The following is a 27,428-nucleotide window of genomic DNA, read 5'->3' on the forward strand; positions in this document are numbered from 1 at the left end:
GTGTAATGGTTAGCACTCTGGACTTTGAATCCAGTGATCCGAGTTCAAATCTCGGTGGAACCTTTGTGTCCCTTTTTCGGCAGGGGAGAAAAACAGAGGCGCTGCGCAACTGCTAACGTAACTGTAAAGAGGCGGCGAGATTGGCATTCTCAAACCGAAGCGGGGAAACATGGGCTTAAACGGCAAAGCCTTCACTGGCTCTTTGCTATGGCGCTTCTAGGCTGAATTTACTTCATTCTCTGCGGCCCCCTGCCCGGAGGCGGTTGTGGCCGAGGTTCCATGGTGTAATGGTTAGCACTCTGGACTCTGAATCCAGCGATCCGAGTTCAAATCTCGGTGGGACCTGCTTTTGCCACGAATGTGAGCAGGACCCCGTCCGAAAAACTTTTCAGCAGCAGCGAGCCTCAAGAGCTCATCCAGGGAGTGCCCCATCGTGCCATAAAAGCGCAGACTGTCCCAACAGGGAAGTGAGCGTAAAAGGGCAGGGCGCCACCTGGAGAATGCGGGCATCGATCCCGCTACCTCTCGCTTGCGCCTACTGCTTCCTACCGATTGAGCCAAAGTAAGCCCAAAGTAAGCCCACATGAGCCAATCACGTTTCTCTGCTGTGGCTTACTTTTGACCAATCACGTTTCTCTGCTGTGGCTTACTTTTGACCAATCACGTTTCTCTGCTGTGGCTTACTTTTGACCAATCGCGTTTCTCTGCTGTGGCTTACTTTTGACCAATCGCGTTTCTCTGCTGAGGTGGCTTACTTTTGACCAATCACGTTCCTCTGCTGTGGCTTACTTTTGACCAATCACGTTTCTCTCCCGTGGCTTACTTTGTTTTGACCAATCGCGTTTCTCTCCTATTGATTAACGTACTTTTGACCGTTATTATTGTCATCTTTGCATTGCAATAGGTAACGTTATCTAACAGCTTTGGGTAAGGCTATGTTTTAATTATTATTGAATTATTATTTTCGGCGAAATTCGCCGTTCTGAAATCAAAATATGTTATTTATGTGAATCGTGTATATCCGAAGGGGTGGGGGCGCGGGCGCTTTACTAGTTACAACTCGAAATAAACATGAACATCTGAAGGTAACTTATATTAAAAAATACAGTACTAACTTACTTACCAAAATCCGTATCCGTATATATTTTATAGTATATCTTAATATTTTAAATAAAAGTAAAATCTTTTACAGCCCAGTAAAATAATATTTTATGCATAAATGCCCGCCTAAATTGCGCTTCATTTGTTGTTCGCCCCACTATTGATATGACTACAAATTACGGGATGGTCTGCACATGATATATGGTGTTAAAGCAACGTAAAGATTGTATATAATTCTTTTTATTTAATATTTTTTGAATAAAATAATAGTGAATTTACATCCCGCTTAAAATATGGCGGTAAATTGCTTTTGGGCGGGTTCGCTGTCAAGACAGTGATTTCTATTTACACATAATACACATGATACAATACACAGTTAAACATAATGATATTATATTTTATAGTATTTACTCTCTAGTATTACTTACTGCCCCAGGGCAGCTGTGGTATTTTGGAATGAATCAATATTTTAAGTTCTTTGAATGCTGAGAATTCAATTCAATTCAATTCAATAAATGTATTGCCATGTCAACACAGTTGATAGGAATTTGTCTTGGTACAACTCTCAAACATAAATACAACACTCAATGCATACAGTTAATAAAGTGGTACTAGCACTCAGTGCAAGTTCAGATATCTGATAACCAGAGGGTAAGTACTGTCTCTAAAACGTGATGTGGAAGTCTTAATACTCCTATATCTTCTAGAAGTGATATATAAATCCAATGCATTATGATACTTATTATTATTTTAAAACTATAATGTCTCTAAATGTAACCCACACTTTTATTTACTTATGTTTTATTTCAGATTATGTATGCGTACCCAGTGTTCCGTAGAACATCCTCTCTGGATCGTCTCCTTATGGGGCCAACTGAGGAGGCGAATCGGAGTGAGACCGTGGTGTCTGGGAGAGCCAGGTGTAAAGAGGAGGTGCTGGCCGAGGCCACTGCTTTTGTTAGGGAGAATGGAGGGGATCCTGGTGACCAGTTCTTGGTGCTGGCTCACTGCAAGCTCCAGTTTGGTAAATACCAGGGCCAGCGGTTCCGGTGGCTGCTGGAGAACTCGCTGGGGTATGCTGTGTACCTGGTCGTCAGCATTGCTGGGGAGGAGGAGAGGGACAACCCGCTCTCTTCAAACAAACATCTGTTCCTCAGGTACACCTCCCAGATCAAGGAGATAGGGGAAGAGGTTGAGGTGTACAAAAAGAAACAGGGCATGATGGCAGCGGCTCGGGAGACTGGAGACCAGGGGTGTCTAATGGTGGAGTTTGGAGACTTCCGGGGGAGGTCTATGAAGGAGGTGTATGAGGACCAAAGCAAGGAGGCCCGGGCCCTCATCACCTACTTGAAGAAGGCAAAAGCCAGGCCCAACACCAACATGGCCATCTTCAAGGCCTATGTACAGAAAAGGCAGGCTTCAGCTGCACCAAAAGAGCCTGACACCACTGCCTCACTGTCAGTGCCTCCACCTGCTGCCACACAGACTGGGGTACACCTGAGTGCCACTGTGAAGGGCCTGTTGGCTCTTGAAAAACCTCTGTCTGGTTCACTGTTGGCAAAAAAACTGATGTCTCCAGTTAAACCTCGTAAGTACTAGAGTGAACTGTACAGAAAAAAAAGAAAACAGTTTTTGCTAATTAATCTAAAATATACCTTTCTCAACATCAGCTGCGGTCCCACGTTTTCCCTCACCATCAAAACCTGCAGCCCGGAGACAGCTCTTCTCCTCTGGTGAGTACATGCTTCACTGCGTACAGGTGTATTGTTAATATGTGCTTGTGTGTGTGTTTAATGTTAATGTTATTTTACAGACACAGCTGCAGGTGACTTCTTTGTGGAGGATGATGATCTGGAGATGGTAACTGTTGCCTCCCAAGCTGAAGAGCAACTTCCTAAAGGTGTGTTATACTAAACAGATATTTCAAATACAGATCTGTGATAATATAAATTCTGTGTTTATGTCCAAATGTTTTTTTTTATTTTACTGTACAGAGAAATGTCACATATCAAGTCTCGAGCAACATGCATTCTTTGAGTGCACCTCTTCAAAACAATAAGGAAATGTAAAGGTGTATGTAAAATATGTTTACTTGCTATTTTTGTTATAATCGCAGACTAACACTCATTCTCCTCTCTCCTAAACATCCCACATCCCTTGCTCTCCCCCGGTTGTAAGTGTGGTGACTGAATGTTGTAGTTATTAGAGGGGCTCACAGTAGATTATGTGTCTTGGGGCTGCTTTTCTTTATACTCATATAATCCCATCTCACTTTCCTCTCTATATTTGATTTAATGGTAATCATGCTGAAAAAGCTGCTGATATTTACCTCTTGCTTCATAACACCAGTATAACTCATTTCACCATTATGGCTAACTATTAATCATGCAGTAAACATTTTGTACTAATTGTAGTAACTGTAGTAGCTGTCCATCAGTGCTGGGTGGGTGGGTTGTAGTTGTAGCTCATTACTAAGACAGCAGTGACAATCTTTAAATAACTAAAACTAATTGTATGTTTTTTCTATATAAGCTCCAGCCACTTTTGCCTCAGAGGCTCCTGCCCCTACACCTCCAGCCATGTGGAGACCTGAGCCAGTGTTCCAGCCGCCAACTGAGCTCCCTGTCCACTGGAACGAGCACCTTCCGCATTTCCAACAGGACTGGATCAGGAAGACTCTGTTCAGAGCCAGTGCCAAAACAGGAAAGCCAGACCTGGTCCCACAGCTGAAGCTCTGGTGGTATCCTCCCCAGCCACCGCTCATCCACGCCCAGCCTCCCGCCTCTCCTGACCTCTTTTTCTGCCGCCCTCTTTTTCTTTGGATGCCACTGAAGATGTGGTCCATTCCACTTGTCTGTGTCCAGCCGGCCTGCAGTAACCACAAACTGACTGCTGCTGGCCTCTACCGCACTGTGCGCAAGGTCCTGGACATAGATGGGTGGTATGACCTCGCCACAGAGTACCTGGAGTGCAAGCGGTGCAAAAAGAAGTATCCTGCCTGGTCTGAAGACATCCTGGGACAGCTGGATATGGGGCATCGCTGTCAGTTCCCTGCTTTGCTGACATACAGGTATTACACAATTATAACAGGGCAGCCACAAGGTCTTAAAAGTATTAAATTGTATAAACAGGTTTTAAATTTTGTTCATGTAGGTCATAAATTGTCAAATTAGGACATCTAAGTCCTGTTTTTTTTTAGTCTTATACTTGCCAAAAACATATTATAGATCATTACTTTGTAAGTAACAACAGAGAAGTCTGTTTTTTGAGAGTTGGATGTGAATTTTGTGAATTTACTTAGCAACAAATTTTATCAATAGAGGTTTTACGAATATCTTGTCACCCTTTTATTTAGTAAGTATTTGAAATGCAGAACTGGAGTTATTTCACCTGTACTAGATTTTAATACAGATTTTATACAATTTATACAGAATATTGGCCTTTTGCCGGCAATCTTGGCATTAAATTTGATTCTAAGTGGCATTAATAAGTCTTAAAAAGGTCTTAACTTTTACAAGACAAAACCTTGAGCTACCCTGTATAATGAAAGTAGAAGATACACATATATTTGGAATATATTTTATTGCTTCACTTATGTATACATTTATATACTAAAATATTTTGAGTAATTCATGACATTTAGTGGCATTATTGTACTCTCTGTAGGTACTCCTGTGACTACCGGGTGCTCAGGATGATGAGGGAGAGGACCCTGGGCAACAGTGTGACTCAGCTTTATAAAAAGCTGAGTGAGGAGCACAGCGAGGCGTGGACACAGCGTGTGCTGCAGTACCTGACTGCCTGTGAACCCTTCACCAGGTCCACCGTCATCCCCCCTCCTGTGTTCGCAGAGCCACCACCCTTACCTGCCCTCCCTAAGCCCAAGTGGCTGTTGGCAGTGTATGCCAGGGATGTGCTGATGCGGCTGGATGAGATCAAGGCCAAAATAACATCTGTTTTTGGTTCTGTCCTCAAGATGGACTCTACAAAAAAAGTAAGATAGAGTTATTTATTTTAATGATTGTTGTGAATGTGCATACAGCTTATGTTACATTTATTTTACCTCACAGGTTACCAAAAAACTTGCTGGTGCTGCAGCTAACACTGCTGCCTGGAGTACAAATGTGGGCAATGAGCATGGCCAAGTCCTGGTGTCCGTGCTCACAGCCGCAGAGGGTCACGGACTGTGGCCCATGGCAGCAGGGCTCATGAAGCGCTACAGGCAGGCTGGAGTAGCACCACCGGCTATCATGTACGTGGACCGAGACTGCTGCAGCCCATATGGCCAGTCACAGATCAAGGCCATGTTTTCAGAGTGGAATGAGCTCCAAGTGCGCCTTGACATCTGGCACTTCATGCGGCGGTTCGCGGCGGGAGTCACCACGGAGGCTCATCCACTCTATGGCATCTTTATGGCACGTCTCTCCAGGTGCATTTTTGAATGGGATGCTGAGGATGTTGCTGCTCTTCGGCTGGCTAAGCAGGGTGAGCTACTGGCGAGACAGATGGGCCTGCTATCAGAAAAGGCACTGTGTGCGCGGATCAGCAGGAGGGAGTTGGCGTTGCACTGCCGGAGGAGGACCAGGGGAGTGGAGGAGACCACAAGACTGATCAAGGCGCTCATTGATCAGTTTGACAGTGAGGGAGGAAAGGACACCCTGGGAGTTCCACTGCTAGACCATGAGCGCATCCAGCAAATCTGGAAAGACCAGCAGAGACACATTGCCTGTATTCAGGACCCAGAGGGCTTCCCTCTGTATATCAAGACGGGCACACTGAAGAAGGGCAGTGTGGAGCTCTGCTGTTATCGGTGCGCACGTGGCTCTACCTCCCTGGAGTCGTTCCACCTCCACTTAAACCGCTTCATCCCAGGTGGGTTAACACTTCTCTGGTAAATCGCAAAAGTACTCAAGCCATTTTCTTTGGCAAACAAATTGTACATTAATTATTTATTGTTGAAATGATAGGAACCAGTGCCAGCGATGCCCACTTTCAGGCCTACCTCCTGGAAGGCCTGATGCGGTGGAATGAAGACCGAATGGAGGAGGCAGTAAAGGGGCAATCCACTCTGAGGAGCTATGGCAGTGCTCTGAGGGAGGCTGTGGACCAGCTCAGCCGCAGGGTTCTGGGGAAGCCCTTGGATGAGCGCTATCACCCTCCTGGGGTTTACACAGGCAAGAATCAAATTCAAACAATAAATATTATTACCAGTACAAAAATGTATTTTAAATTCTGTGCTCATTAAAATTTTCTTTTTCAGGTGAATTGCTGGGTATTGAGTATCTGTACAGCCAGACCGGAAGAACACTGACTGTGATTGAGAACCCAGCTGAGGAGGACAGGCTGGTTGACCAGATTGATGATGAGGAGGTCCAGGATGAGGGCTTTGTGGAGGAAGACACTGAGGACATCACAGTGCCAGTGTTGACAGAGGATGACTCCTCCAGCTCTCCCTGGACCAGTCCACCTCAGGCCTCTCCCCTTCAGACTCCTGCAACACCATCCCTCTCACCTCAGCCATCCACATCTCGTGACAGAGATGGGCAGCCTCCTCCTCCTCCTGTCACAGTCTCAGGGCTGTCACAACAGCCACCTCAGGCTCCAGACCAGCTGGCTGCATCATCTGGCCCTGCACCATCTACAGGGAGCAGTGCAACAGACCAGGCTCAAGTTAGTATAGCTTAATCAGAATATTTTATGCTCTAAATTATGACATTTTGTATATATTAATGAATACATTTTGTAGGCACCAGTTCTTGGGCCCGATGGTGTTGCTGGCTGGGACAAAGTTCAGAATTTGGCTGGATATTTGGTGGACCTCCGTCAAGCCCCTTACTTGGATGAGCAGCAGGTGAGAGAGATTATCTGCCTCTGGAGTGCTCTTGCTGCTGGAGACAAGGCCAGGATTCAGTATCAGCCCAGACATCAGGCCAAGCTCACACAGGGCCGCTTCAAGGCCCCTAAAGGCACCAGAGTGACCCCAGGGGTGGAGAGCGTGAAGAGGTGCTTGATCGGCCATCCAGGCGGGCCAGCTCAGTGGCCCAACACCAGCCGCTTGGTCGAGGCCATGTGCATCAAGCTGTGTGAAGTCCATAAGTCCCCGAGTAAGAAGGCTGGTGTCCGCATTCCTCGATGGACCAAAATCTTGGCAGACTACCATCACATCAGAGAACTGGTGCTGAGCAGTCGACCGCTGATGGATGACACGTCAATCCAGCTTTTTGAGCTTAACCAAAGGACACTCATTCAGTGGTAGGCACAGTAGATGTAAAACCTTGTATTAAAGGATTAGTGTCATATATTATAACTGTAATATAAATTATGTCTGTGCAGGTTTCAACGGCGGCAGAACACCCAGGAGATGAGTGTTCTTACACAAGGCCTGGCTGCAGAGGACCGCATCCCTGTAGCCACCACACAGCTCCCTCCTGCCCAGGAGAGGTTAGAGGAGGCTCCCACAACATCTGGGCCACAGCATGAGTTTGTGCTCCCTCCAAACAGGGAGGGACAGGCTCCTCACCTGCGGCCAGGCAGACGACCTGGTAGTGTCACAGCAGTGCGCCCTATCACTCCTGCACCAGCGGCTCCTCCTACACTGCCTGCTCTTGAGCCATTGTCAGGGTTCTTAATTGTGAACCCGCTTGTGATGGGATCTGGTGCAGGTACTTCTGCAGTTGTGTCCCCTGCAGGTCCAGTTGTTGCTGCTCCCATTGCCCCTGTGTCTGTGTCTCGCTTTACACAGAGAAACAGGCGGCGCAGGGCTAAAGAGGAGGCCGCTGGAACCTACAAAAGAAAATATGTTCGTGGTGTGCCATTTAATACGTGCAGTAAGTGTGGGCAACCCAAAACAAAGGATTTTGGCCACAGCCGCTATGGGAATGCCACTTTTTGCCCCCATTCCTCCGGTGGTAAATCTCTAGAGGAGTGGCTGGCAGAACAGCGCCAGCACAAGAAGCCAGGAAACCCACTGCCATAGTGCAGAGGTGGACACTCACCCCCTGCCTGTAAATACTATATATTATACTATGTAAATAATTTATATCTATTATATCTACCACAAGAGTTGTACAGACCAATCTATCTAATTAATAATATAATGCGTCTATTGTAAATAATTGTAAATACTTACCATTTTCTTAGTGTTTGTAAATATTTGTAATCTTTAGCTTGATAGACATCCATTTTATGCTTTGTTCAATGTTGCTGGTCCTATACATATTTGTATATATTTCATGGGCCCACCCTTTCATATTGTCCAGTACATATTTGTATATATTACATGGGCCCACCCTTTCATATTGTCCTGTACATATTTGTATATATTTCATGGGCCCACCCTTTCATATTGTCATGTACATATTTGTATATATTACATGGGCCCACCCTTTCATATTGTCCTGTACATATTTGTATTTATTTCATGGGCCCACCCTTTCATATTGTCCTGTACATATTTGTATATATTTCATGGGCCCACCCTTTCATATTGTCCTGTACATATTTGTATATATTTCATGGGCCCACCCTTTCATATTGTCCTGTACATATTTGTATTACATGGGCCCACCCTTTCATATTGTCCTGTACATATTTGTATATATTTCATGGGCCCACCCTTTCATATTGTCCTGTACATATTTGTATTACATGGGCCCACCCTTTCATATTGTCCTGTACATATTTGTATATATTTCATGGGCCCACCCTTTCATATTGTCCTGTACATATTTGTATATATTTCATGGGCCCACCCTTTCATATTGTCCTGTACATATTTGTATATATTTCATGGGCCCACCCTTTCATATTGTCCTGTCTGTATATATTGTGTGTGTTTGCATGTAGTTATTAAAATTCTTATTTTGAAAACCTGTAAGATATATGTTTATTATTTGAAGGAGAATCATTATTTTTTTCACATTATCTGTTTTAATTGCACATGTAAGCATAAGAATAATATAATATCTGTTATTTACAGACAGCATGACTAAACAAAGCTTAAGAAGTTTTTTTGCTTTCTCAGTCCTTAAATAAGCAATATATTGTAAAAAAATATATATGTTGATATAAAAAAAACATTGATATATTCAAAAACTATTTTAAAAATATCTAATGTGTTTGTGTACTCATTTCAATATTTGTGTGTATTAATTTTAATAAAATATTTTACAATTGAAGTGTCTTTTGATTTGATAAATCATATCCCAGACAAAAAACACATCTTTGAAGAAACATTTTTATTCATTTTCTTTACCATAAACATGTAATATGCTGCTAAAATAATATACACAAAATACTAAATATCAATCAATATAATTATATGTCATAGATTTAGTTATCTATTACATATTATATTGATTAATATTTATCATTTTAAGCACTTGATTGGATACCTAACAATACACATGTACTAGACAGATGACAGCACGTCCTTGGATACTTTGTCGCGCAGATCATGGGTTCGAGCCCAGGCCGCGGACAGTGACTTGTTTCACATGTAACTAAAACTCCCCCATATCGCACGGGAATATAGTACGAATATTGTTGCAGGGGAAATTTGCCGGCGTATTCCGGTTTTCTGCGTCTTTTTCGCTTGCGTGCGGGCGTAAAGATTGGGCCCCTTCCTTTGCGCAGCGAGCGCTCTACCATTTGAGCTAATTCCCCTGGACGGTGGAGCAAAGGTGTCCATCGCTCTCAAAGACACCGGCGAGGAGCGACCTCTAGCAGGTGTGCGGGCGCTGCGGCGGGATTTCCAATGGCCACAAAGAAAAGAGACCCTATTTCCTCTGTGCTGGTGACTTTGCACTGGCTACTGTTTAGTTGTAGGTTAAATTAAAAGGTTGTGCTTTCATTTTTAAGGCCCTTCTTGTTCGTGCTCCACAATATATGTGTGTGGACGCTCAAGACGCCACCTCTAGGGTCACTGGGGTCGTGCAGCCAGCTCCTCCTCTCTGTTTCCCGCTCTGGCTTAAAGTCTAAAAGACACCTGGCTTTTTTAGCTGTCCTCACTGAGCACTGGAAGAGTCTCCCTCTTCATCTTAGGTCCACCGTCACCGTTGGCATATTTTGAATCCACTCAGAAGACCACTGCTGTGGTTTTTCAATGGGCTTCATTACAAATAATCCCCTTGGCTATCACAAGGTTGAAATTCGCTATCAGAGGTGAGTTGTGCGGTCAGGAAAGCTTGCACCCACGAGGAACTTTACAGGGTGAGTACTCCCAAGCAAGCTTCATTACAACTTCAGTTTGTTTTTGCGCAAAACAAAGCATCACAATTTGTCTTGGCATTGTTTTTGTGTCAACGTGTTTTGACGATGCTCGTTGTGTCTCGAGCCATGCAAACAGCCATGTTTGCAGCCAGGCAGCAGCAGGCTGGGCGTCGGTGTCGGCTCGTTGGTCTAGGGGTATGATTCTCGCTTAGGGTGCGAGAGGTCCCGGGTTCAAATCCCGGACGAGCCCGTGCTTTTCAGCTTTTAATCTTGCCAGTCTGATTAGTGTTACGGGCCATCAGCCTATTTCTGGGAAATTGGGCAGCAAGCCCTGGCGTGACGGGGCCGGTTAGCTCAGTTGGTTAGAGCGTGGTGCTAATAACGCCAAGGTCGCGGGTTCGATCCCCGTACGGGCCAGCGTTTTGCCCTCTGGGACCTTCAGCTTTGCGCTTGTCGCAAGTGACCTGCGGTCTCACTGAAATCCCCGCCGGCCAGACCGCACACGGACCTGGCCGAAATAGCTCAGTTGGGAGAGCGTTAGACTGAAGATCTAAAGGTCCCTGGTTCGATCCCGGGTTTCGGCAGTGAAGCCACGACTGTGTGTTTTTGGTCGAGAGGGTCCAGTGACCAAACGCCTCCACCTAGCCACGCTGCTGCCCGCCTCTCAGACGTATCGCTCGGAGAGCGGTGGTTCCATGGTGTAATGGTTAGCACTCTGGACTTTGAATCCAGTGATCCGAGTTCAAATCTCGGTGGAACCTTTGTGTCCCTTTTTCGGCAGGGGGAGAAAAACAGAGGCGCTGCGCAACTGCTAACGTAACTGTAAAGAGGCGGCGAGATTGGCATTCTCAAACCGAAGCGGGGAAACATGGGCTTAAACGGCAAAGCCTTCACTGGCTCTTTGCTATGGCGCTTCTAGGCTGAATTTACTTCATTCTCTGCGGCTCGGTGCCCGGGGGCGGTTGTGGCCGAGGTTCCATGGTGTAATGGTTAGCACTCTGGACTCTGAATCCAGCGATCCGAGTTCAAATCTCGGTGGGACCTGCTTTTGCCACGAATGTGAGCAGGACCCCGTCCGAAAAACCTTTTCAGCAGCAGCGAGCCTCAAGAGCTCATCCAGGGAGTGCCCCATCGTGCCATAAAAGCGCAGACTGTCCCAACAGGGAAGTGAGCGTAAAAGGGCAGGGCGCCACCTGGAGAATGCGGGCATCGATCCCGCTACCTCTCGCTTGCGCCTACTGCTTCCTACCGATTGAGCCAAAGTAAGCCCAAAGTAAGCCCACATGAGCCAATCACGTTTCTCTGCTGTGGCTTACTTTTGACCAATCACGTTTCTCTGCTGTGGCTTACTTTTGACCAATCACGTTTCTCTGCTGTGGCTTACTTTTGACCAATCGCGTTTCTCTGCTGTGGCTTACTTTTGACCAATCGCGTTTCTCTGCTGAGGTGGCTTACTTTTGACCAATCACGTTCCTCTGCTGTGGCTTACTTTTGACCAATCACGTTTCTCTCCCGTGGCTTACTTTGTTTTGACCAATCGCGTTTCTCTCCTATTGATTAACGTACTTTTGACCGTTATTATTGTCATCTTTGCATTGCAATAGGTAACGTTATCTAACAGCTTTGGGTAAGGCTATGTTTTAATTATTATTGAATTATTATTTTCGGCGAAATTCGCCGTTCTGAAATCAAAATATGTTATTTATGTGAATCGTGTATATCCGAAGGGGTGGGGGCGCGGGCGCTTTACTAGTTACAACTCGAAATAAACATGAACATCTGAAGGTAACTTATATTAAAAAATACAGTACTAACTTACTTACCAAAATCCGTATCCGTATATATTTTATAGTATATCTTAATATTTTAAATAAAAGTAAAATCTTTTACAGCCCAGTAAAATAATATTTTATGCATAAATGCCCGCCTAAATTGCGCTTCATTTGTTGTTCGCCCCACTATTGATATGACTACAAATTACGGGATGGTCTGCACATGATATATGGTGTTAAAGCAACGTAAAGATTGTATATAATTCTTTTTATTTAATATTTTTTGAATAAAATAATAGTGAATTTACATCCCGCTTAAAATATGGCGGTAAATTGCTTTTGGGCGGGTTCGCTGTCAAGACAGTGATTTCTATTTACACATAATACACATGATACAATACACAGTTAAACATAATGATATTATATTTTATAGTATTTACTCTCTAGTATTACTTACTGCCCCAGGGCAGCTGTGGTATTTTGGAATGAATCAATATTTTAAGTTCTTTGAATGCTGAGAATTCAATTCAATTCAATTCAATAAATGTATTGCCATGTCAACACAGTTGATAGGAATTTGTCTTGGTACAACTCTCAAACATAAATACAACACTCAATGCATACAGTTAATAAAGTGGTACTAGCACTCAGTGCAAGTTCAGATATCTGATAACCAGAGGGTAAGTACTGTCTCTAAAACGTGATGTGGAAGTCTTAATACTCCTATATCTTCTAGAAGTGATATATAAATCCAATGCATTATGATACTTATTATTATTTTAAAACTATAATGTCTCTAAATGTAACCCACACTTTTATTTACTTATGTTTTATTTCAGATTATGTATGCGTACCCAGTGTTCCGTAGAACATCCTCTCTGGATCGTCTCCTTATGGGGCCAACTGAGGAGGCGAATCGGAGTGAGACCGTGGTGTCTGGGAGAGCCAGGTGTAAAGAGGAGGTGCTGGCCGAGGCCACTGCCTTTGTTAGGGAGAATGGAGGGGATCCTGGTGACCAGTTCTTGGTGCTGGCTCACTGCAAGCTCCAGTTTGGTAAATACCAGGGCCAGCGGTTCCGGTGGCTGCTGGAGAACTCGCTGGGGTATGCTGTGTACCTGGTCGTCAGCATTGCTGGGGAGGAGGAGAGGGACAACCCGCTCTCTTCAAACAAACATCTGTTCCTCAGGTACACCTCCCAGATCAAGGAGATAGGGGAAGAGGTTGAGGTGTACAAAAAGAAACAGGGCATGATGGCAGCGGCTCGGGAGACTGGAGACCAGGGGTGTCTAATGGTGGAGTTTGGAGACTTCCGGGGGAGGTCTATGAAGGAGGTGTATGAGGACCAAAGCAAGGAGGCCCGGGCCCTCATCACCTACTTGAAGAAGGCAAAAGCCAGGCCCAACACCAACATGGCCATCTTCAAGGCCTATGTACAGAAAAGGCAGGCTTCAGCTGCACCAAAAGAGCCTGACACCACTGCCTCACTGTCAGTGCCTCCACCTGCTGCCACACAGACTGGGGTACACCTGAGTGCCACTGTGAAGGGCCTGTTGGCTCTTGGAAAACCTCTGTCTGGTTCACTGTTGGCAAAAAAACTGATGTCTCCAGTTAAACCTCGTAAGTACTAGAGTGAACTGTACAGAAAAAAAAGAAAACAGTTTTTGCTAATTAATCTAAAATATACCTTTCTCAACATCAGCTGCGGTCCCACGTTTTCCCTCACCATCAAAACCTGCAGCCCGGAGACAGCTCTTCTCCTCTGGTGAGTACATGCTTCACTGCGTACAGGTGTATTGTTAATATGTGCTTGTGTGTGTGTTTAATGTTAATGTTATTTTACAGACACAGCTGCAGGTGACTTCTTTGTGGAGAATGATGATCTGGAGATGGTAACTGTTGCCTCCCAAGCTGAAGAGCAACTTCCTAAAGGTGTGTTATACTAAACAGATATTTCAAATACAGATCTGTGATAATATAAATTCTGTGTTTATGTCCAAATGTTTTTTTTTTATTTTACTGTACAGAGAAATGTCACATATCAAGTCTCGAGCAACATGCATTCTTTGAGTGCACCTCTTCAAAACAATAAGGAAATGTAAAGGTGTATGTAAAATATGTTTACTTGCTATTTTTGTTATAATCGCAGACTAACACTCATTCTCCTCTCTCCTAAACGTCCCACATCCCTTGCTCTCCCCTGGTGTAAGTGTGGTGACTGAATGTTGTAGTTATTAGAGGGGCTCACAGTAGATTATGTGTCTTGGGGCTGCTTTTCTTTATACTCATATAATCCCATCTCACTTTCCTCTCTATATTTGATTTAATGGTAATCATGCTGAAAAAGCTGCTGATATTTACCTCTTGCTTCATAACACCAGTATAACTCATTTCACCATTATGGCTAACTATTAATCATGCAGTAAACATTTTGTACTAATTGTAGTAACTGTAGTAGCTGTCCATCAGTGCTGGGTGGGTGGGTTGTAGTTGTAGCTCATTACTAAGACAGCAGTGACAATCTTTAAATAACTAAAACTAATTGTATGTTTTTTCTATATAAGCTCCAGCCACTTTTGCCTCAGAGGCTCCTGCCCCTACACCTCCAGCCATGTGGAGACCTGAGCCAGTGTTCCAGCCGCCAGCTGAGCTCCCTGTCCACTGGAACGAGCACCTTCCGCATTTCCAACAGGACTGGATCAGGAAGACTCTGTTCAGAGCCAGTGCCAAAACAGGAAAGCCAGACCTGGTCCCACAGCTGAAGCTCTGGTGGTATCCTCCCCAGCCACCGCTCATCCACGCCCAGCCTCCCGCCTCTCCTGACCTCTTTTTCTGCCGCCCTCTTTTTCTTTGGATGCCACTGAAGATGTGGTCCATTCCACTTGTCTGTGTCCAGTCGGCCTGCAGTAACCACAAACTGACTGCTGCTGGCCTCTACCGCACTGTGCGCAAGGTCCTGGACATAGATGGGTGGTATGACCTCGCCACAGAGTACCTGGAGTGCAAGCGGTGCAAAAAGAAGTATCCTGCCTGGTCTGAAGACATCCTGGGACAGCTGGATATGGGGCATCGCTGTCAGTTCCCTGCTTTGCTGACATACAGGTATTACACAATTATAACAGGGCAGCCCCAAGGTCTTAAAAGTATTAAATTGTATAAACAGGTTTTAAATTTTGTTCATGTAGGTCATAAATTGTCAAATTAGGACATCTAAGTCCTGTTTTTTTTTAGTCTTATACTTGCCAAAAACATATTATAGATCATTACTTTGTAAGTAACAACAGAGAAGTGTTTTTTGAGAGTTGGATGTGAATTTTGTGAATTTACTTAGCAACAAATTTTATCAATAGAGGTTTTACGAATATCTTGTCACCCTTTTATTTAGTAAGTATTTGAAATGCAGAACTGGAGTTATTTCACCTGTACTAGACTTTAATACAGATTTTATACAATTTATACAGAATATTGGCCTTTTGCCGGCAATCTTGGCATTAAATTTGATTCTAAGTGGCATTAATAAGTCTGAAAAAGGTCTTAACTTTCACAAGACAAAACCTTGAGCTACCCTGTATAATGAAAGTAGAAGATACACATATATTTGGAATATATTTTATTGCTTCACTTATGTATACATTTATATACTAAAATATTTTGAGTAATTCATGACATTTAGTGGCATTATTGTACTCTCTGTAGGTACTCCTGTGACTACCGGGTGCTCAGGATGATGAGGGAGAGGACCCTGGGCAACAGTGTGACTCAGCTTTATAAAAAGCTGAGTGAGGAGCACAGCGAGGCGTGGACACAGCGTGTGCTGCAGTACCTGACTACCTGTGAACCCTTCACCAGGTCCACCGTCATCCCCCCTCCTGTGTTCGCAGAGCCACCACCCTTACCTGCCCTCCCTAAGCCCAAGTGGCTGTTGGCAGTGTATGCCAGGGATGTGCTGATGCGGCTGGATGAGATCAAGGCCAAAATAACATCTGTTTTTGGTTCTGTCCTCAAGATGGACTCTACAAAAAAAGTAAGATAGAGTTATTTATTTTAATGATTGTTGTGAAGGTGCATACAGCTTATGTTACATTTATTTTACCTCACAGGTTACCAAAAAACTTGCTGGTGCTGCAGCTAACACTGCTGCCTGGAGTACAAATGTGGGCAATGAGCATGGCCAAGTCCTGGTGTCCGTGCTCACAGCCGCAGAGGGTCACGGACTGTGGCCCATGGCAGCAGGGCTCATGAAGCGCTACAGGCAGGCTGGAGTAGCACCACCGGCTATCATGTACGTGGACCGAGACTGCTGCAGCCCATATGGCCAGTCACAGATCAAGGCCATGTTTTCAGAGTGGAATGAGCTCCAAGTGCGCCTTGACATCTGGCACTTCATGCGGCGGTTCGCGGCGGGAGTCACCACGGAGGCTCATCCACTCTATGGCATCTTTATGGCACGTCTCTCCAGGTGCATTTTTGAATGGGATGCTGAGGATGTTGCTGCTCTTCGGCTGGCTAAGCAGGGTGAGCTACTGGCGAGACAGATGGGCCTGCTATCAGAAAAGGCACTGTGTGCGCGGATCAGCAGGAGGGAGTTGGCGTTGCACTGCCGGAGGAGGACCAGGGGAGTGGAGGAGACCACCAGACTGATCAAGGCGCTCATTGATCAGTTTGACAGTGAGGGAGGAAAGGACACCCTGGGAGTTCCACTGCTAGACCATGAGCGCATCCAGCAAATCTGGAAAGACCAGCAGAGACACATTGCCTGTATTCAGGACCCAGAGGGCTTCCCTCTGTATATCAAGACGGGCACACTGAAGAAGGGCAGTGTGGAGCTCTGCTGTTATCGGTGCGCACGTGGCTCTACCTCCCTGGAGTCGTTCCACCTCCACTTAAACCGCTTCATCCCAGGTGGGTTAACACTTCTCTGGTAAATCGCAAAAGTACTCAAGCCATTTTCTTTGGCAAACAAATTGTACATTAATTATTTATTGTTGAAATGATAGGAACCAGTGCCAGTGATGCCCACTTTCAGGCCTACCTCCTGGAAGGCCTGATGCGGTGGAATGAAGACCGAATGGAGGAGGCAGTAAAGGGGCAATCCACTCTGAGGAGCTATGGCAGTGCTCTGAGGGAGGCTGTGGACCAGCTCAGCCGCAGGGTTCTGGGGAAGCCCTTGGATGAGCGCTATCACCCTCCCGGGGTTTACACAGGCAAGAATCAAATTCAAACAATAAATATTATTACCAGTACAAAAATGTATTTTAAATTCTGTGCTCATTAAAATTTTCTTTTTCAGGTGAATTGCTGGGTATTGAGTATCTGTACAGCCAGACCGGAAGAACACTGACTGTGATTGAGAACCCAGCAGAGGAGGACAGGCTGGTTGACCAGATTGATGATGAGGAGGTCCAGGATGAGGGCTTTGTGGAGGAAGACACTGAGGACATCACAGTGCCAGTGTTGACAGAGGATGACTCCTCCAGCTCTCCCTGGACCAGTCCACCTCAGGCCTCTCCCCTTCAGACTCCTGCAACACCATCCCTCTCACCTCAGCCATCCACATCTCGTGACAGAGATGGGCAGCCTCCTCCTCCTCCTGTCACAGTCTCAGGGCTGTCACAACAGCCACCTCAGGCTCCAGACCAGCTGGCTGCATCATCTGGCCCTGCACCATCTACAGGGAGCAGTGCAACAGACCAGGCTCAAGTTAGTATAGCTTAATCAGAATATTTTATGCTCTAAATTATGACATTTTGTATATATTAATGAATACATTTTGTAGGCACCAGTTCTTGGGCCCGATGGTGTTGCTGGCTGGGACAAAGTTCAGAATTTGGCTGGATATTTGGCGGACCTCCGTTAAGCCCCTTACTTGGATGAGCAGCAGGTGAGAGAGATTATCCGCCTCTGGAGTGCTCTTGCTGCTGGAGACAAGGCCAGGATTCAGTATCCGCCCAGACATCAGGCCAAGCTCACACAGGGCCGCTTCAAGGCCCCTAAAGGCACCAGAGTGACCCCAGGGGTGGAGAGCGTGAAGAGGTGCTTGATCGGCCATCCAGGCGGGCCAGCTCAGTGGCCCAACACCAGCCGCTTGGTCGAGGCCATGTGCATCAAGCTGTGTGAAGTCCATAAGTCCCCGAGTAAGAAGGCTGGTGTCCGCATTCCTCGATGGACCAAAATCTTGGCAGACTACCATCACATCAGAGAACTGGTGCTGAGCAGTCGACTGCTGATGGATGACACATCAATCCAGCTTTTTGAGCTCAACCAAAGGACACTCATTCAGTGGTAGGCACAGTAGATGTAAAACCTTGTATTAAAGGATTAGTGTCATATATTATAACTGTAATATAAATTATGTCTGTGCAGGTTTCAACGGCGGCAGAACACCCAGGAGATGAGTGTTCTTACACAAGGCCTGGCTGCAGAGGACCGCATCCCTGTAGCCACCACACAGCTCCCTCCTGCCCAGGAGAGGTTAGAGGAGGCTCCCACAACATCTGGGCCACAGCATGAGTTTGTGCTCCCTCCAAACAGGGAGGGACAGGCTCCTCACCTGCGGCCAGGCAGACGACCTGGTAGTGTCACAGCAGTGCGCCCTATCACTCCTGCACCAGTGGCTCCTCCTACACTGCCTGCTCTCGAGCCATTGTCAGGGTTCTTAATTGTGAACCCGCTTGTGATGGGATCTGGTGCAGGTACTTCTGCAGTTGTGTCCCCTGCAGGTCCAGTTGTTGCTGCTCCCATTGCCCCTGTGTCTGTGTCTCACTTTACACAGAAAAACAGGCGGCACAGGGCTAAACAGGAGGCCACTGGAACCTACAAAAGAAAATATGTTCGTGGTGTGCCATTTAATACGTGCAGTAAGTGTGGGCAACCCAAAACAAAGGATTTCGGCCACAGCCGCTATGGGAATGCCACTTTTTGCCCCCATTCCTCCGGTGGTAAATCTCTAGAGGAGTGGCTGGCAGAACAGCGCCAGCACAAGAAGCCAGGAAACCCACTGCCATAGTGCAGAGGTGGACACTCACCCCCTGCCTGTAAATACTGTATATTATACTATGTAAATAATTGATATCTATTATATCTACCACAAGAGTTGTACAGACCAATCTATCTAATTAATAATATAATGCGTCTATTGTAAATAATTGTAAATACTTACCATTTTCTTAGTGTTTGTAAATATTTGTAATCTTTAGCTTGATAGACATCCATTTTATGCTTTGTTCAATGTTGCTGGTCCTGTACATATTTGTATATATTTCATGGGCCCACCCATTCATATTGTCCTGTACATATTTGTATATATTTCATGGGCCCACCCATTCATATTGTCCTGTACATATTTGTATATATTACATGGGCCCACCCATTCATATTGTCCTGTACATATTTGTATATATTACATGGGCCCACCCTTTCATATTGTCCTGTACATATTTGTATATATTTCATGGGCCCACCCATTCATATTGTCCTGTACATATTTGTATATATTTCATGGGCCCACCCATTCATATTGTCCTGTACATATTTGTATATATTTCATGGGCCCACCCATTCATATTGTCCTGTACATATTTGTATATATTTCATGGGCCCACCCATTCATATTGTCCTGTACATATTTGTATATATTTCATGGGCCCACCCATTCATATTGTCCTGTACATATTTGTATATATTACATGGGCCCACCCTTTCATATTGTCCTGTACATATTTGTATATATTTCATGGGCCCACCCTTTCATATTGTCCTGTACATATTTGTATATATTACATGGGCCCATCCTTTCATATTGTCCTGTCTGTATATATTGTGTGTATTTGCATGTAGTTATTAAAATTCTTATTTTGAAAACCTGTAAGATATATTTTTATTATTTGAAGGAGAATCATTCATTATTTTTTCACATTATCTGTTTTAATTGCACATGTAAGCATAAGAATAATATAATATCTGTTATTTACAGACAGCATGACTAAACAAAGCTTAAGAATTTTTTTTCTTTCTCAGTCCTTAAATAAGCAATATATTGTAAAAAAAAAAAAATATTGATATAAAAAAACATTGATATATTCAAAAACTATTTTAAAAATATCTAATGTGTTTGTGTACTCATTTCAATATTTGTGTGTATTAATTTTAATAAAACATTTTATAATTGAAGTGTCTTTTGATTTGATAAATCATATCCCAGACAAAAAACACATCTTTGAAGAAACATTTTTATTCATTTTCTTTACCATAAACGTGTAATATGCTGCTAAAATAATATACACAAAATAATAAATATCAATCAATATAATTATATGTCATAGATTTAGTTATCTATTACATATTATATTGATTAATATTTATAATTTTAAGCACTTGATTGGATACCTAACAATACACATGTACTAGACAGATGACAGTACGTCCTTGGATACTTTGTCGCGCAGATCATGGGTTCGAGCCCAGGCCGCGGACAGTGACTTGTTTCACATGTAACTAAAACTCACCCATAATGCACGGGAATATAGTACGAATATTGTTGCAGGGGAAATTTGCCGGCGTATTCCGGTTTTCTGCGTCTTTTTTGCTTGCGTGCGGGCGTAAAGATTGGGCCCCTTCCTTTGCGCAACGAGCGCTCTACCATTTGAGCTAATTCCCCTGGACGGTGGAGCAAAGGTGTCCATCGCTCTCAAAGACACCGGCGAAGAGCGACCCCTAGCAGGTGTGCGGGCGCTGCGGCGGGATTTCCAATGGCCACAAAGAAAAGAGACCCTATTTCCTCTGTGCTGGTGACTTTGCACTGGCTACTGTTTAGTTGTAGGTTTAATTAAAAGGTTGTGCTTTCATTTTTAAGGCCCTTCTTGTTCTTGCTCCACAATATATGTGTGTGGACGCTCAAGACGCCTCCTCTAGGGTCACTGGGGTCGTGCAGCCAGCTCCTCCTCTCTGTTTCCCGCTCTGGCTTAAAGTCTAAAAGACATCTGGCTTTTTTAGCTGTCCTCGCTGAGCACTGGAAGAGTCTCCCTCTTCATCTTAGGTCCACCGTCACCGTTGGCATATTTTGAATCCACTCAGAAGACCACTGCTGTGGTTTTTCAGTGGGCTTCATTACAAATAATCCCCTTGGCTATCACAAGGTTGAAATTCGCTATCAGAGTTGAGTTGTGCGGTCAGGAAAGCTTGCACCCACGAGGAACTTTACAGGGTGAGTACTCCCAAGCAAGCTTCATTACAACTTCAGTTTGTTTTTGCGCAAAACAAAGCATCATAATTTGTCTTGGCATTGTTTTTGTGTCAACGTGTTTTGGCGATGCTCGTTGTGTCTCGAGCCATGCAAACAGCCATGTTTGCAGCCAGGCAGCAGCAGGTTGGGTGTCGGTGTCGGCTCATTGGTCTAGGGGTATGATTCTCACTTCGGGTGCGAGCCCGTGCTTTTCAGCTTTTAATCTCGCCAGTCTGATTAGTGTTACGGGCCATCAGCCTATTTCTGGGAAATTGGGCAGCAAACCCTGGTGTGATGAGGCCGGTTAGCTCAGTTGGTTAGAGCGTGGTGCTAGTAACGCCAAGGTTGTGGGTTCGATCCCCGTATGGGCCAGCTTTTTGCCCAAATTGCTTATTTTGTGGTCTTGTTGAAGACACAGCTGCCATTAATTGTAGTACAATTAATATATATTTGGGTTAATTTAAAGTTCTTATATTTTTAACTACTAATGTGATTTATTTTTTGCTACAAAAACCCAAATTCAATTTTGATGGAATGAGAGGTTGTTTCAATTCCTCTACTGTAGGAGCCTTATATTGACAAATATTTGAAGAGGATGCTGAGGCATGGGGCAATTTTTGCCTCTCTGGACCTTTATCCCTATATGTTTTCATTTCTTTCCATTTACTGTATGACTCTTTCATGTACTTATAATTCCATTCTGGGTCTCCCCAGCCCCCATTCATCATCGAATTTGCACTTTCCATATCCCCTGGCTTAAAAGAGCCTTCTCTGGGGAAAGGATCCAATTGTACTTTTCCTTGAGTCCACCCACTTAAATTTGATAAATAGGGTTCAGTCCAATATCCACAATTATTTCTAAACATCCAATTTCGGGGTGTCTCATCTTGCATTGGTCTTGATATCTTTCGACCCATCCTTCACCTAATTTGATTTTTAATTTGCCACACCACACCAAAGGGGTCTTTTTATAATTCTTTAATTATAATTATTCAGCCAATTTTATTAATTTATCAACCGGAATATTCCCATCAACACTTTATTTTCCGTCAGAGCAGATCTAAACGGATATCCGTCAGAGCGGATCTGCACGGATCTTCCTCGCACCGGAGGGATTACCAAAATATTTGCCAGGTAGCTGTGCGTTTAAACACTACCCTTCCAGACAAATCTTCCTGGACTAACTCTTAGAGCTGCATCCAAGGATAACATGGGATGAGTTCAATCAATCCTACCACCACAGGAAATTATTAAAAAACAACTTACCTGTGATGTAGGATGACCTCTCAGTCCCCCAGTCCCGTGTTTCTTGGGAATATCGCGGACGAGCCCCCAAACTGTTAGATCAAAATCTCAGTAATAGGTAGAATATTTGTAATTCCAGTGATCAATTAAGAAACAGGTGCCTGAACCCCTGTGATGTGTGGCAGCAGCAGCGCGAGGCCTCAGGAGAATGACCAAGCAGACACAGATCAAGTGTGGTACAAAGCATTCTCAGATTTATTCAGGAAGAAGGATCATATTTATAGACATAGGTTAAACAACAATCTCCAGGATGGCTTGAGCATCCAATCATACGACTTAAGAATCAAACTTACCATGTATGGCATTTCAAGAAAAATAATAACAAATAAGAAATGTATGTGCGTAAATGTGTGTGTGTCTTCAACTTCTGGTTGTGTGTGAGAGTGTCAGTGTGTCCAAGGACTGCTACTTCTTGTTTTGTCTAGGTGGGTACATGAGCTGCACAATGGAAAAATCCCAAGACACAGAGAAAGTCAGAAAGTGAAGCCCAAGAAATAAGAAAATATTTAACAGCGTGAATATATTGTTCATTTCTTTATTTTATATGCAAGAATGTCCATCCACAAGCAAAAGTGGCATAAATCTAATTTGTTTTCCACTTTTTCTTGTTGAATTAGCTCTAGTTTCACCCCTCAAATAAATAACTTTTATGCATTATGATGTATTCAAAATATTTAATCTTGTCATCATGCTTTATGTCTGTGTATATAATCTCAAACTATGATTTATACAAACCCATATTTGTTTGTTTTTTGTCATTATTATTGTTCATTGTTAAAGATACAACCATGGTATTTTCCCTGATCTTGTATGTTATTATAGGTCCTGCAATAAAAATAAATATTTGAGTGACAGGTGCACTAACACCTCACAGCACCAGTAACTCAACCCTACCTAGAGCGGTTTTCCTCAGTGTTTGCAATGTCTGAAGCCAAAGAAGACATCAGCAGCTGCTCGAAGATCTCGCCTTTGGAGAAGACTGATTTTATACTCAAAAAATATATAAGTATAAACTACTTAAAATTAAGATTACTCCAGAATGAATTGCTCTGCTAGCACATCCCAACACTTACACACAATAGTATTGATAAATGCTGACCAAAACTTAATTATAATTACTTTTCATTTGACTTCTTTAGTAAAACAAGCAAAATGTAATGTTTTGCCACATGACACAGCTGTGCATGAACACACACTAGACAAATACAGCTGATGTGAATGCATCTCCATTTACAGTCAATTCATGCATTAATTCATTGCTTAATAAAATATATAAATTTACTGATAATAGCATAATTAATAAATAAGTAAAGGATTAATAAAAGTAATAATGACAAATAAATGCATATACAAGTCAACAACACACAAAACAAAGCTTTATTAAAATGTATTGATCTAACAATCAGGTATTTACAGTCCTGCTGTCATCTCAACACAGCTGTGCCAATTCTGCAGCTTTATTCTGATGAAGCAGCTGATGAACACCTTCATCATCATGTCCCTCACTGCTGCTCTTCTCAATGGAGACGTCGTTGATCCAGTGGATGATGAAGATGATGATGATGATCCTCTGAACCCCTCAACCTTGAAGCAAGAGTGGGAGAAGATGTGCGGGACAATCTGGATGCTGCAAACATTTATGTGTTCTCCATCAGCAGATTAAAACATTTTACAATTCATTCATGTCAGCATTCTGTTTCTTGACATATTTCATTTCATATTTTTACAATTACTTGCTAATTTTTGTCGTAGCTTCATTACATTTGTGGTGTGGTGGGCTAAACCACTGAGCTGGTCAGCAGAGGGTTTGCTGGTTCGATCTCTGCAGCATCACCTCCAGTGTGTCCTTGATCAAGACACTTGGAAGGAGGAGTGATGGAGGATCTCGTCCATGACACTGAACCATTCCAAGGATCTGCTGTGTCTCTCCATCCTCAGTGCTCACACCAGTCTGAGGACATTCACATCCTACAATAATGCACAAATATAAAACAAAAGCAGTCATTTTAACAGTGTCATTTAATTTCTGTATTAGAAGTAACAAAATGATCTTACTTTATATTTTGTTTCAGGCTTTCCTCTTTGTTTCTAACAAATCCTGCCGTCACCTTTTCTTGCAGGTCCTGCTCCACAAAAGCTCTGCAGCAAACATACAGACATCAAGAACCAGAAAAGTGCTGTAATAAGTCTGTTTAAATTCCAATAATTAAAATAAACTATAGACTTTAGATTTAAATAGACTTTGTATTCATTTCTGTAATATCCTCACTCAAAGCTTTTGATGGCAATCATGGCATCATTCCTCTACCGGATAAACACACGTGGGATCATCTGTCCCTATAACATCAGACAAGATTCAAGTTTCCTCTGAGATTTATGTGCTCAAATCTACATTTACATGTTGATGATGTGTTAACTCACTTCTTATCCAATACAAATGTTCCTTAATTTACCAACAGTACTAACGGACAAATAAAATAGATTAAACTTATGTGTAGTTACTGTAAATTTATTTATTTACATTATTTTCATTCATGTAATGTAAGCAGTGTTGACAACAGTGAATAATAGCACAAACACTTCACTCATAATACATAATCCATCACTCATAAGTCATAATACTTAAAGATGTTCCTGTCAGAGGTTAAATAAACATTTAATAAGCATCTTTAAGATGTATATGGTTTAGGATATGTAAATCCACTATGGAGAATTAAGTTATGTGTGTTTATAAGAGATCTCCTGTTATCTACACATAAAAAATCGGGTTTTACAGTAAAATCACAACTATAGTGTCCAGCATCTTTACACATTCAGCAGTTTACTCTACAGTAGTTCAACAAATGTGTTTTTGGTTTTCAATACTCACATTTGACAGCATCCGTGCCGCTTTTCTCCTCCGTGTTTGATTATGACGCATCCTCTCCCTTGGCCTCCTGGGATAGAAAAGTATAAAGCGAGGAACACTTCAGAATCTGGCCGGAAGTAGTAGGCCATCCGGGAACTCCTCGACTACTCATTTATGATTACTGAGATTTCTGACATACTTAATTGCTCGCCTACTGCTTTTTCCCTATTATATAGTAGGTAAGTAGGCGGTTTCGGACGCACTTTAAGTAGGCGCACGTTCTCTTGTGAGAATTATTACGTCACCTAGGTAGTTTTCGCCTACTCTTTTTGCTTCTGACATACTTACTCGCTCGCCTACTGCTTTTCCCCTACTAAATAGTAGAGAAGTAGGCGGTTTCAGATGCAGCCAAAGTCGGGGTTCTTAATTGTGAACCCGCTTGTGATGGGATCTGGTGCAGGTACTTCTGCAGTTGTGCCCCCTGCAGGTCCAGTCGTTGCTGCTCCCATTGCCCCTGTGTCTGTGTCTCGCTTTAAACAGAGAAACAGGTGGCACTGGGGTTAAAGAGGAGGCCACTGGAACAAACAAAAGGAAATATGTTGTGGTGTCCCATTTAATATGTGCAGTAAGTGTGGGCAACCCAAAACAAAGGATTTTGGCCACAGCCGCTATGGCAATGCCACTTTTTGCCCCCATTCCTCTGGTGGTAAATCTCTAGAGGAGTGGCTGGCAGAACAGCGCCAGCACGAGAAGCCAGGAAACCCACTGCCATAGTGCAGAGGTGGACACTCACTCCCTGCCTGTAAATACTGTATATTATGTAAATAATACACCTGTAAATAAATGCACTTACATTTAAATCTACAACAAGAGTTGTACAGACCAATCAATGTAAATAATAAACATGTAAATAAATGCGCTTAGCTTTATATATACCACAAGAGTTGTACAGACCAATCTATCTAATTAACAATATAATGCGTCTATTGTAAATAATTGGAAATACTTTCAATTTTCTTAGTGTTTGTAAATATTTGTAATCTTTAGCTTGATAGACATCCATTTTATGCTTTGTTTAATGTTGCTGTATTTGTTTATAGTTTATATTGTATATTATTGTGTACTTACCTAGTTATTCCCAATGCCTCTGTCATATTTGTTATATTTGTTTATTTCCAGTTATTTGAATTCAGTGTTATGTCTTTTACCTTGTTTATTGAATAAATGCTGTATATCAGTTCAGACTCTTCATGTTCATTGTACTGCTCTTAGATCCCAGCTGGACTGGACCTTAACATGAGTTTTATCTCAAATACAAGTACTACTACAGTATTTGAATATTAATAACTACACTAAATACACATATTAATTTACAATAACAACTATAGGCTACCAAGTACATAAGACACATAAATAGTAATTAGCCTTCATTAACAAACAAATACAGTATGTTTGTGTGGACTGTTGTGCTGTAGTCACTTAAATAACTCAGTAAGCCCAAGTAAGCCCACATGAGCCCAAAATGTTTTTCTCCAATACATGTTGGCCACAATTATTGGCACCCATAGAAATTCTTATGAGTAAAATATCTCTGAAGTATATTCCCATTCATATTTACATTTTTTTAGCACACCAGGGGCCCGTTTCAGAAAGGAGGTTAAGTGAGGTTAACTCTGAGTATGTTAACCCTGAAATGAGGGAAACTCTGGGTTTTCTGTTTCAGAATGGGAGGTATGTCAAACCCGAGAAAGCAGGGTAAGTTAAGCCCGTTTCTGAAAGAGAGGTAACTTCTACTGAGAGTCAGTTACCATGGTAACTTACTATGTGAACCTAACCTGGTCGGGAGTAGGTTTTCTTTGGTAAACCCAGAGTTTCCTTCGGTCTCCTCCCCCTTTTTAAAGTGCAAGTGATGTTTAAATAGTTAACTCATTTATTCACACTGCAAAAATGCTTTTTGTAATGAGTATTTTTCATC

The 27,428-nt window shown here is 43.2% G+C and overlaps 1 long non-coding RNA gene and 8 other non-coding genes across 9 annotated transcripts in view; 8 read left to right on the forward strand and 1 right to left on the reverse strand.

Moving 5' to 3' along the window:
* trnaq-uug (transfer RNA glutamine (anticodon UUG)) overlaps positions 1–63 on the forward strand; it is a 72-nt gene extending 9 nt beyond the window's left edge. Inside the window, exon 1 of the tRNA in view lies at positions 1–63. This exon is cut by the window's left edge and continues 9 nt beyond it. This is a non-coding gene — a tRNA (tRNA-Gln).
* A 210-nt stretch (positions 64–273) lies between these two features.
* trnaq-cug (transfer RNA glutamine (anticodon CUG)) lies at positions 274–345 on the forward strand. Its single transcript has one exon. It is a non-coding gene; the product is annotated as a tRNA-Gln (tRNA).
* A 10,144-nt stretch (positions 346–10,489) lies between these two features.
* On the forward strand, positions 10,490–10,561 carry trnap-agg (transfer RNA proline (anticodon AGG)). The gene has a single exon. It is a non-coding gene; the product is annotated as a tRNA-Pro (tRNA).
* A 93-nt stretch (positions 10,562–10,654) lies between these two features.
* On the forward strand, positions 10,655–10,728 carry trnai-aau (transfer RNA isoleucine (anticodon AAU)). The gene has a single exon. It is a non-coding gene; the product is annotated as a tRNA-Ile (tRNA).
* A 94-nt stretch (positions 10,729–10,822) lies between these two features.
* On the forward strand, positions 10,823–10,895 carry trnaf-gaa (transfer RNA phenylalanine (anticodon GAA)). The gene has a single exon. It is a non-coding gene; the product is annotated as a tRNA-Phe (tRNA).
* A 105-nt stretch (positions 10,896–11,000) lies between these two features.
* Positions 11,001–11,072, forward strand: trnaq-uug (transfer RNA glutamine (anticodon UUG)). The gene has a single exon. It is a non-coding gene; the product is annotated as a tRNA-Gln (tRNA).
* A 211-nt stretch (positions 11,073–11,283) lies between these two features.
* On the forward strand, positions 11,284–11,355 carry trnaq-cug (transfer RNA glutamine (anticodon CUG)). Its single transcript has one exon. It is a non-coding gene; the product is annotated as a tRNA-Gln (tRNA).
* Positions 11,356–21,598: 10,243 nt separating this feature from the next.
* On the forward strand, positions 21,599–21,672 carry trnat-agu (transfer RNA threonine (anticodon AGU)). The gene has a single exon. It is a non-coding gene; the product is annotated as a tRNA-Thr (tRNA).
* Positions 21,673–24,193: 2,521 nt separating this feature from the next.
* On the reverse strand, positions 24,194–25,483 carry LOC137024055 (uncharacterized). Its single transcript, XR_010895619.1, has 3 exons — positions 24,875–25,483; positions 24,661–24,744; positions 24,194–24,573 (listed from the first exon to the last, which is right to left on the reverse strand). It is a non-coding gene; the product is annotated as an uncharacterized lncRNA (long non-coding RNA).
* Positions 25,484–27,428: the final 1,945 nt, after the last annotated feature.

This window comes from Chanodichthys erythropterus, chromosome 8, assembly GCF_024489055.1.
Source record: "Chanodichthys erythropterus isolate Z2021 chromosome 8, ASM2448905v1, whole genome shotgun sequence".
Classification (NCBI taxonomy): domain Eukaryota; kingdom Metazoa; phylum Chordata; class Actinopteri; order Cypriniformes; family Xenocyprididae; genus Chanodichthys; species Chanodichthys erythropterus.